This window comes from Ranitomeya variabilis, chromosome 6 (genome assembly GCF_051348905.1).
Source record: "Ranitomeya variabilis isolate aRanVar5 chromosome 6, aRanVar5.hap1, whole genome shotgun sequence".
Taxonomy (NCBI): Eukaryota; Metazoa; Chordata; class Amphibia; order Anura; family Dendrobatidae; genus Ranitomeya; species Ranitomeya variabilis.
Window position 1 is genome coordinate 549,741,296 of NC_135237.1, and position 10,693 is coordinate 549,751,988.

The 10,693-nt window shown below is 45.5% G+C and overlaps 1 protein-coding gene across 1 annotated transcript in view; it reads left to right on the top strand.

Moving 5' to 3' along the window:
* Nucleotides 1-10,693, top strand: part of TG (thyroglobulin) — a 233,000-nt gene that overhangs the window by 161,467 nt on the left and 60,840 nt on the right. The gene's annotated exons all lie outside the window — the stretch shown is intronic.

Here is a 10,693-nt window from a genome sequence, read left to right on the forward strand (position 1 = left end):
ACCATGCAAACGAACAACATTTTGAAAAAACAGGGGCACCAACTCGGAAGAAGAAGGCAATTTGGGCAGGGGAACCAAATGAACCATCTTAGAAAAACGGTCACACACCACCCAGATGACAGACATCTTCTGAGAAACAGGCAGATCTGAAATAAAATCCATCGAGATGTGTGTCCAAGGCCTCTTAGGAATAGGCAAGGGCAACAATAATCCACTAGCCCGAGAACAACAAGGCTTGGCCCGAGCACAAACGTCACAAGACTGCACAAAGCCTCGCACATCTCGTGACAGGGAAGGCCACCAGAAGGATCTTGCCACCAAATCCCTGGTACCAAAAATTCCAGGATGACCTGCCAACGCAGAAGAATGCACCTCAGAGATGACTTTACTGGTCCAATCATCAGGAACAAACAGCCTATCAGGCGGACAACGATCCGGTCTATCCGCCTGAAACTCCTGCAAGGCCCGCCGCAGGTCTGGAGAAACGGCTGACAAGATAACTCCCTCCTTAAGAATACCTGTGGGGTCAGAGTTGCCAGGTGAATCAGGCTCAAAACTCCTAGAAAGGGCATCCGCCTTAACATTCTTAGAACCTGGTAGGTACGATACCACAAAATTAAACCGAGAAAAAAATAATGACCAGCGCGCCTGTCTAGGATTCAGGCGCCTGGCGGTCTCAAGATAAATCAAATTTTTGTGGTCAGTCAATACCACCACCTGATGTCTGGCCCCCTCGAGCCAATGGCGCCACTCCTCAAACGCCCACTTCATGGCCAAAAGCTCCCGATTCCCAACATCATAATTCCGCTCAGCGGGCGAAAATTTACGGGAAAAGAAGGCACAAGGCCTCATCACGGCGCAGTCAGAACTTTTCTGCGACAACACTGCCCCAGCTCCGATCTCAGAAGCGTCGACCTCAACCTGAAAAGGAAGAGTCACATCAGGCTGACGCAACACAGGGGCAGAAGAAAAACAGCGCTTAAGCTCCTGAAAGGCCTCCACAGCATCAGGGGACCAATTAGCAACATCAGCACCCTGTCTAGTCAAATCGGTCAATGGCTTAACGACATCCGAAAAACCAGAAATAAATCGACGATAAAAGTTGGCAAAGCCCAAAAATTTCTGAAGACTTTTAAGAGAAGAGGGCTGCGTCCAATCACAAATAGCTTGAACCTTGACAGGATCCATCTCAATGGAAGAGGGAGAAAAAATATATCCCAAAAAGGAAATTCTCTGAACCCCAAAAACGCACTTAGAACCCTTGACACACAGAGAATTAGACCGCAAAACCTGAAAAACCCTCTTAACTTGCCGGACATGAGAGTCCCAGTCATCCGAAAAAATCAGAATATCATCCAGATACACTATCATAAATTTATCCAAAAAATCGCGGAAAATATCATGCATAAAGGACTGGAAGACTGAAGGGGCATTAGAAAGACCAAAAGGCATCACCAAATACTCAAAGTGGCCCTCGGGCGTATTAAATGCGGTTTTCCACTCATCCCCCTGCCTGATCCGCACCAAATTATACGCCCCACGGAGATCAATCTTAGAGAACCACTTGGCCCCCTTTATGCGAGCAAACAAATCAGTCAGCAACGGCAATGGGTATTGATATTTAACCGTGATTTTATTCAAAAGCCGATAATCAATACATGGTCTCAAAGAGCCGTCTTTTTTTGACACAAAGAAAAAACCGGCTCCTAAGGGAGATGACGATGGACGAATATGTCCCTTTTCCAAGGACTCCTTTATATATTCTCGCATAGCAGTATGTTCAGGCACAGACAGATTAAATAAACGACCCTTTGGGTATTTACTACCCGGAATTAAATCTATAGCACAATCGCACTCACGGTGCGGAGGTAGTGAACCCAGCTTGGGTTCTTCAAAGACGTCACGATAATCAGACAGGAACTCAGGGATTTCAGAGGGAATAGATGATGAAATGGACACCAAAGGTACGTCCCCATGAGTCCCCTTACATCCCCAGCTCAACACAGACATAGCTCTCCAGTCAAGGACTGGGTTGTGAGACTGCAGCCATGGCAATCCCAGCACCAAATCATCATGTAGATTATACAGCACCAGAAAACGAATAGTCTCCTGGTGATCCGGATTAATACACATAGTCACTTGTGTCCAGTATTGTGGTTTATTATTAGCCAATGGGGTGGAGTCAATCCCCTTCAGAGGAATAAGAGTTTCCAAAGGCTCTAAATCATACCCACAACGATTGGCAAAGGACCAATCCATAAGACTCAAAGCGGCGCCAGAGTCGATATAGGCGTCAGTAGTAATAGATGACAAAGAGCAAATCAGGGTCACAGACAAAATAAATTTAGACTGTAAAGTGCCAATGGAAACGGATTTATCAAGCTTTTTAGTACGCTTAGAGCATGCTGATATAACATGAGTAGAATCCCCACAATAGAAACACAACCCATTTTTCCGTCTAAAATTCTGCCGCTCGCTTCTGGACAGAATTCTATCACACTGCATGCTTTCTGGCGTCTTCTCAGTGGACACCGCCAGATGGTGCACTGGTTTGCGCTCCCGCAGACGCCTATCGATCTGAATGGCCATTGTCATGGACTCATTCAGACCCGCAGGCACAGGGAACCCCACCATAACATCCTTAATGGCATCAGAGAGACCCTCTCTGAAAGTAGCCGCCAAGGCACACTCATTCCACTGAGTAAGCACAGACCATTTACGGAATCTTTGGCAGTAAATTTCAGCTTCATCTTGCCCCTGCGATAGGGACATCAAAGTTTTTTCTGCCTGAAGTTCCAAATGAGGTTCCTCATACAGCAAGCCCAAGGCCAAAAAAAACGCATCCACATTGCGCAACGCAGGATCCCCTGGTGCCAATGCAAAAGCCCAGTCTTGAGGGTCGCCCCGGAGCAAGGAAATCACAATCCCAACCTGCTGTGCAGGGTCTCCAGCAGAACGAGATTTCAGGGACAAAAATAGCTTACAATTATTTCTAAAATTCTGAAAGCTAGATCTATTCCCTGAGAAGAATTCCGGCAAAGGAATTCTCGGCTCAGATACCGGAGCATGAATAATAAAATCTTGCAAATTTTGTACTTTCGTGGTGAGATTATTCAAACCTGCAGTTACACTCTGAAGATCCATTATTAACAGATGAACACAAAGCCATTCAAAGATTATAAGGAGAGAGAAAAAAAAGAAAGACTGCAGCATAGACAGACCGGCAAGTGATCCAATCAAGAGCACAGAGAAAAAAAAAAAAAAAAAAAAACTCTCAGCAGACTTCTTTTTTCTCTCCTTTCTCAGCCAAGGATTTTAACCCTTTAGTGGGCCGGTCAAACTGTCATGATCTCCATGGCCAGAGAACTAGCATAAGCCTCTATAGGAACAAGCTCTTGGAAGATGTAACTATACTGACCATGAACTAAACCTACCGCATCATCTAGAAGTAGCCAGGTAGCATGTCCTACTTTTTATCCCTATATGCCCAGCGCCGGCCGGAGAACTAAATAATGCTAGCAGAGGGAAATATAAGACCTGACTCACCTCTAGAGAAATGCCCAAAAAAAGGAGACAGAGGCCCCCCACATATATTGGCGGTGATTTTAGAAGAAATAACAAACGCAGCAGGAAAATAGTTTTAGCAAATTTGAGGTCCGCTTTCTAGATAGCAGAAGACAGAAAGCATACTTTCATGGTCAGTAGAAAACCCTAACAAAACACATCCAGAAATTACTTTAGGACTCTGGCATTAACTCATAATACCAGAGTGGCAATTCCTGATCAACAAGAGCTTTCCAGACACAGTAACGAAACTGCAGCTGTGAACTGGAACCAAAATACAAAAACAAAACATGGACGAATGTCCAACTTATCTAGTAGATGTCTGGGAGCAGGAACAAGCACAGAGAGGCTTCTGATAACATTGTTGACCGGCAAGCATCTAACAGAGAAGCCAGGTTATATAGCGACACCCAGATCTAATCAGAACAGGTGAACAGGGAAGATGATGTCACAAGTTCAATTCCACCAGTAGCCACCGGGGGAGCCCAGAATCCAAATTCACAACAGGTCAACAATGTAATCAGAAGCCTTTCTTTGCATGTTCCTGCTACTAGACAACTCCCAGCTAAGTCGGACTTTTGTCCTTGTTTGTTTTTGCATTTTGTTCCAGTTCACAGCTGCTGTTTCGTTACTGTGTCTGGAAAGCTCTTGTGATCTGAAATTGCCACTCTGGTGTTATGAGTTAATACTAGAGTCTTAAAGTAATTTCTGGATGGTGTTTTGATAGGGTTTTCAGCTGACCATGAAAGTGCCCTTTCTGTCTTCCTGCTATCTAGTAAGCGGACCTCGATTTTGCTAAACCTATTTTTATACTACGTTTGTCATTTCATCTAAAATCACCGCCAATATATGTGGGGGCCTCTGTCTGCCTTTTGGGGAAATTTCTCTAGAGGTGAGCCAGGACTGTATTTTCCTCTGCTAGGATTAGTTAGTCCTCCGGCTGGCGCTGGGCGTCTAGGGATAAAACGTAGGCACGCTACCCGGCCACTGTTAATTGTGCGGCAGGTTTAGTTCATGGTCAGTTTAGATTCCATCTTCCAAGAGCTAGTTCTTATATATGCTGGGCTATGTTCTCTCGCCATTGAGAATCATGACAGTTTGACCGGCCCAAAAGGGTTAAATTATTGGCTGAGAAAGGAGAGAAAAAAGAAGTCTGCTGAAAATTTTTTTTTTTTTTTTTTTTCTCTAGTTCTGAGTGTGCTCATAATTGAATCACTTGCTAGTCTGCCTATACTGCAGCCTTCCTCTCTTTCTCTCCTTCTAATCCTTGAATGGCTCTGTGTTCACCTGTTTGAAATGGATCTTCAGAGTGTAGCTACAGGTTTGAATAATCTCGCCACGAAGGTACAAAATTTGCAAGATTTTGTTGTTCATGCACCTATGTCTGAACCTAGAATTCCTTTGCCTGAATTTTTTTCAGGGAATAGATCTTGCTTTCAAAATTTTAAAAATAATTGCAAATTGTTTTTGTCCCTGAAGTCTCGCTCTGCCGGAGATCCTGCACAGCAGGTCAGGATTGTAATTTCCTTGCTCCGGGGCGACCCTCAAGATTGGGCTTTTGCATTGACACCAGGGGATCCTGCGTTGCTCAATGTGGATGCGTTTTTTCTGGCCTTGGGGTTGCTTTATGAGGAACCTCATTTAGAGCTTCAGGCGGAAAAAGCTTTGATGTCCCTATCTCAGGGGCAAGATGAAGCTGAAATATACTGCCAAAAATTCCGTAAATGGTCTGTGCTTACTCAGTGGAATGAGTGCGCCCTGGCGGCGATTTTCAGAGAAGGTCTCTCTGATGCCATTAAGGATGTTATGGTGGGGTTCCCTGTGCCTGCGGGTCTGAATGAGTCCATGACAATGGCTATTCAGATCGATGGGCGTCTGCGGGAGCGCGAACCTGTGCACCATTTGGCGGTGTCTACTGAGAAGACGCCAGAAAATATGCAATGTGATAGAATTCTGTCCAGAAGCGAGCGGCAGAATTTTAGACGAAAAAATGGGTTGTGCTTCTATTGTGGTGATTCAACTCATGTTATATCAGCATGCTCTAAGCGTACTAAGAAGCTTGACAAGTCTGTTTCAATTAGCACTTTACAGTCTAAGTTTATTCTATCTGTGACCCTGATTTGTTCTTTATCATCTATTACCGCGGACGCCTATGTCGACTCTGGCGCCGCTTTGAGTCTTATGGATTGGTCCTTTGCCAAACGCTGTGGGTATGATTTGGAGCCTTTGGAAGCTCCTATACCTCTGAAGGGGATTGACTCCACCCCATTGGCTAGTAATAAACCACAATACTGGACACAAGTAACTATGCGTATTAATCCGGATCACCAGGAGATTATTCGCTTTCTGGTGCTGTATAATCTACATGATGTTTTGGTGCTAGGATTGCCATGGCTGCAATCTCATAACCCAGTCCTCGACTGGAAAGCTATGTCTGTGTTAAGCTGGGGATGTAAAGGGACTCATGGGGACGTACCTTTGGTTTCCATTTCATCATCTATTCCCTCTGAGATTCCTGAATTCTTGTCTGACTATCGTGACGTTTTTGAAGAACCCAAGCTTGGTTCACTACCTCCGCACCGGGAGTGCGATTGTGCCATAGATTTGATCCCGGGTAGTAAATACCCTAAGGGTCGTTTATTTAATCTGTCTGTGCCTGAACACGCTGCTATGCGAGAATATATAAAGGAGTCCTTGGAAAAGGGACATATTCGTCCTTCGTCATCTCCCTTAGGAGCCGGTCTTTTCTTTGTGTCTAAGAAAGATGGCTCTTTGAGGCCGTGTATTGATTATCGGCTTTTGAATAAAATCACGGTTAAATATCAATATCCGTTACCACTGCTGACTGATTTGTTTGCTCGTATAAAGGGGGCCAAGTGGTTCTCTAAGATTGATCTCCGTGGGGCGTATAATTTGGTGCGAATCAAGCAGGGGGATGAGTGGAAAACCGCATTTAATACGCCCGAGGGCCACTTTGAGTATTTGGTGATGCCTTTTGGTCTTTCAAATGCCCCTTCAGTCTTCCAGTCCTTTATGCATGACATTTTCCGCGATTATTTGGATAAATTTATGATTGTGTATCTGGATGATATTCTGATTTTTTCGGATGACTGGGACTCTCATGTCCAGCAGGTCAGGAGGGTTTTTCAGGTTTTGCGGTCTAATTCCTTGTGTGTGAAGGGTTCTAAGTGCGTTTTTGGGGTTCAAAAGATTTCCTTCTTGGGATACATTTTTTCCCCCTCTTCCATCGAGATGGATCCTGTCAAGGTTCAGGCTATTTGTGATTGGACGCAACCCTCTTGTCTTAAGAGTCTTCAGAAATTTTTGGGCTTTGCTAACTTTTATCGTCGATTTATTGCTGGTTTTTCTGATGTTGTTAAACCATTGAGTGATTTGACTAAGAAGGGTGCTGATGTTGCTGATTGGTCCCCTGATGCTGTGGAGGCCTTTCGGGAGCTTAAGCGCCGCTTTTCTTCCGCCCCTGTGTTGCGTCAGCCTGATGTTGCTCTTCCTTTTCAGGTTGAGGTCGACGCTTCTGAAATCGGAGCTGGGGCGGTGTTGTCGCAGAGAAGTTCCGACTGCCCCGTGATGAGACCTTGTGCTTTTTTTTCCCGTAAATTTTCGCCCGCCGAGCGGAATTATGATATTGGGAATCGGGAGCTTTTGGCCATGAAGTGGGCTTTTGAGGAGTGGCGTCACTGGCTTGAGGGGGCCAGACATCAGGTGGTGGTATTGACTGACCACAAAAATTTAATTTACCTTGAGTCTGCCAGGCGCCTGAATCCTAGACAGGCGCGCTGGTCGTTGTTTTTCTCTCGGTTTAATTTTGTGGTGTCATACCTACCGGGTTCTAAGAATGTTAAGGCGGATGCCCTTTCTAGGAGTTTTGAGCCTGACTCCCCTGGTAATTCTGAGCCCACAGGTATCCTTAAGGATGGAGTGATATTGTCTGCCGTTTCTCCAGACCTGCGGCGGGCCTTGCAGGAGTTTCAGGCGGATAGACCGGATCGTTGCCCACCTGGTAGACTGTTTGTTCCTGATGATTGGACCAGTAGAGTAATCTCTGAGGTTCATTCTTCTGCGTTGGCAGGTCATCCTGGAATCTTTGGTACCAGGGATTTGGTGGCAAGGTCCTTCTGGTGGCCTTCCCTGTCACGAGATGTGCGAGGCTTTGTGCAGTCTTGTGACGTTTGTGCTCGGGCCAAGCCTTGTTGTTCTCGGGCTAGTGGATTGTTGTTGCCCTTGCCTATTCCGAAGAGGCCTTGGACGCACATCTCGATGGATTTTATTTCGGATCTGCCTGTTTCTCAGAAGATGTCTGTCATCTGGGTGGTGTGTGACCGTTTCTCTAAGATGGTCCATTTGGTTCCCTTGCCTAAGTTGCCTTCTTCTTCCGAGTTGGTTCCTCTGTTTTTTCAAAATGTTGTTCGTTTGCATGGTATTCCAGAGAATATCGTTTCTGACAGAGGGACCCAATTCGTGTCTAGATTTTGGCGGGCATTCTGTGCTAGGATGGGCATAGATTTGTCTTTTTCGTCTGCTTTCCATCCTCAGACTAATGGCCAGACCGAGCGGACTAATCAGACCTTGGAGACATATTTGAGGTGTTTTGTGTCTGCGGATCAGGATGATTGGGTTGCTTTTTTGCCATTGGCGGAGTTCGCCCTCAATAATCGGGCCAGCTCTGCCACCTTGGTGTCCCCGTTTTTCTGTAATTCGGGGTTTCATCCTCGATTTTCCTCCGGTCAGGTGGAATCTTCGGATTGTCCTGGAGTGGATGCTGTGGTGGAGAGGTTGCATCAGATTTGGGGGCAGGTAGTGGACAATTTGAAGTTGTCCCAGGAGAAGACTCAGCTTTTTGCCAACCGCCGTCGTCGTGTTGATCCTCGGCTTTGTGTTGGGGACTTGGTGTGGTTGTCTTCTCGTTTTGTCCCTATGAGGGTTTCTTCTCCTAAGTTTAAGCCTCGGTTCATCGGCCCGTACAAGATATTGGAGATTCTTAACCCTGTGTCCTTCCGTTTGGACCTCCCTGCATCTTTTTCTATTCATAATGTTTTTCATCGGTCATTATTGCGCAGGTATGAGGTACCGGTTGTGCCTTCCGTTGAGCCTCCTGCTCCGGTGTTGGTTGAGGGTGAGTTGGAGTACGTTGTGGAAAAGATCTTAGACTCCCGTGTTTCCAGACGGAAACTCCAGTATCTGGTCAAATGGAAGGGATACGGTCAGGAGGATAATTCTTTGGTGACTGCCTCTGATGTTCATGCCTCCGATCTTGTCCGTGCCTTTCATAGGGCTCATCCTGATCGCCCTGGTGGTTCTGGTGAGGGTTCGGTGCCCCCTCCTTGAGGGGGGGGTACTGTTGTGAAATTGGATTCTGGGCTCCCCCGGTGGCCACTGGTGGAATTGAACTTGTGTGCATCATCCTCTCTGTTCACCTGTTCCCATCAGGATGTGGGAGTCTCTATATAACCTTGCTCCTCTGTCAGTTTCATGCCGGTCAACAATGTAATCAGAAGCCTTTCTTTGCATGTTCCTGCTACTAGACAACTCCCAGCTAAGTTGGACTTTCGTCCTTGTTTGTTTTTGCATTTTGTTCCAGTTCACAGCTGCTGTTTCGTTACTGTGTCTGGAAAGCTCTTGTGATCTGAAATTGCCACTCTGGTGTTATGAGTTAATACTAGAGTCTTAAAGTAATTTCTGGATGGTGTTTTGATAGGGTTTTCAGCTGACCATGAAAGTGCCCTTTCTGTCTTCCTGCTATCTAGTAAGCGGACCTCGATTTTGCTAAACCTATTTTTATACTACGTTTGTCATTTCATCTAAAATCACCGCCAATATATGTGGGGGCCTCTGTCTGCCTTTTGGGGAAATTTCTCTAGAGGTGAGCCAGGACTGTATTTTCCTCTGCTAGGATTAGTTAGTCCTCCGGCTGGCGCTGGGCGTCTAGGGATAAAACGTAGGCACGCTACCCGGCCACTGTTAATTGTGCGGCAGGTTTAGTTCATGGTCAGTTTAGATTCCATCTTCCAAGAGCTAGTTCTTATATATGCTGGGCTATGTTCTCTCGCCATTGAGAATCATGACAGCGCCCCTGCACAAGTTGGTCCCCCGACCACAGCATTATTAGCAAATAGACATTTAAAGGAGTTTCTGGTGGTCTCAAGGAGCCTGAAAAAGCCAAACTGGGCAAATTTTCTTTAATGCGTCTTAATTGCAAAATTGAGTTGTAGCCCCAAAAACAAGCATTTAAGTAAAAAAAAAAAAATTGTGGACAAAGATGGACAACCTCTTTAAGTCCCGCCTCCAGGCTCAACCACAAAATGCTCAGAACTGCCCACTTTTGGGAATGGTTTAGATAAACCCAGCCCATTTTTGGGGTCAGGTTCATCGGACAGTCTCAACATAATCAAGAGTACTGGTACGTATGAGTAATGGACGTTTGCTGCTGGGGGAAGTTATTACCACTCTCAATTAACTAATTCTTGCCTACTTCACCTCCAGGAAAACCAAGATTGTGATAGGTGAAGTAGACTGACATATTTTTTAAAGGATAAACACAGTTTTTGTAGGCCACTCTCCATTATTTCACCCTGAATGTGCATGTGAACACCAGGGATGAGTCTCGTGGTGAAGCATCCACAAAGGGTGGCTTCTGTGGCGCATGGGCGATATGCCACGTGCCTTCCCGAATTCATGGAGGGCTTCACATTTCTGTGAAAGTTGGCAAAAATGAAATAGGGTTGTCCAGAACTTTTATATTGATAGGATAGGTCATCAATATCTGATTGGTTGGGGTACCATTTGTCAGACACCCACCTATCAGCTGTTATCAGGTCCCATGGTGACTGACAGTAACCAATGTATGAATTCGGAACACACCAGAAAGATACAAGGTGCAGTGTCTGTTTCAGCTCCAACTGAGACCTCCACCAACCTGATATCAAAGACCTGGCCTAAGGATAGGTATTCAATATAAAGGACCTGGGAAGCCCCTTTAAAGAGAATTTTTAACCTTGTCAGAAGTGGGCAGTTTTATTTTTTTCCCGCTCCACAGAGTTTTCCGCTTTTTGTTTTTTTTCAGTCCTCCATACGGTTCTAGAGATATGAGCCTTTTTATTTAGTGAGAATG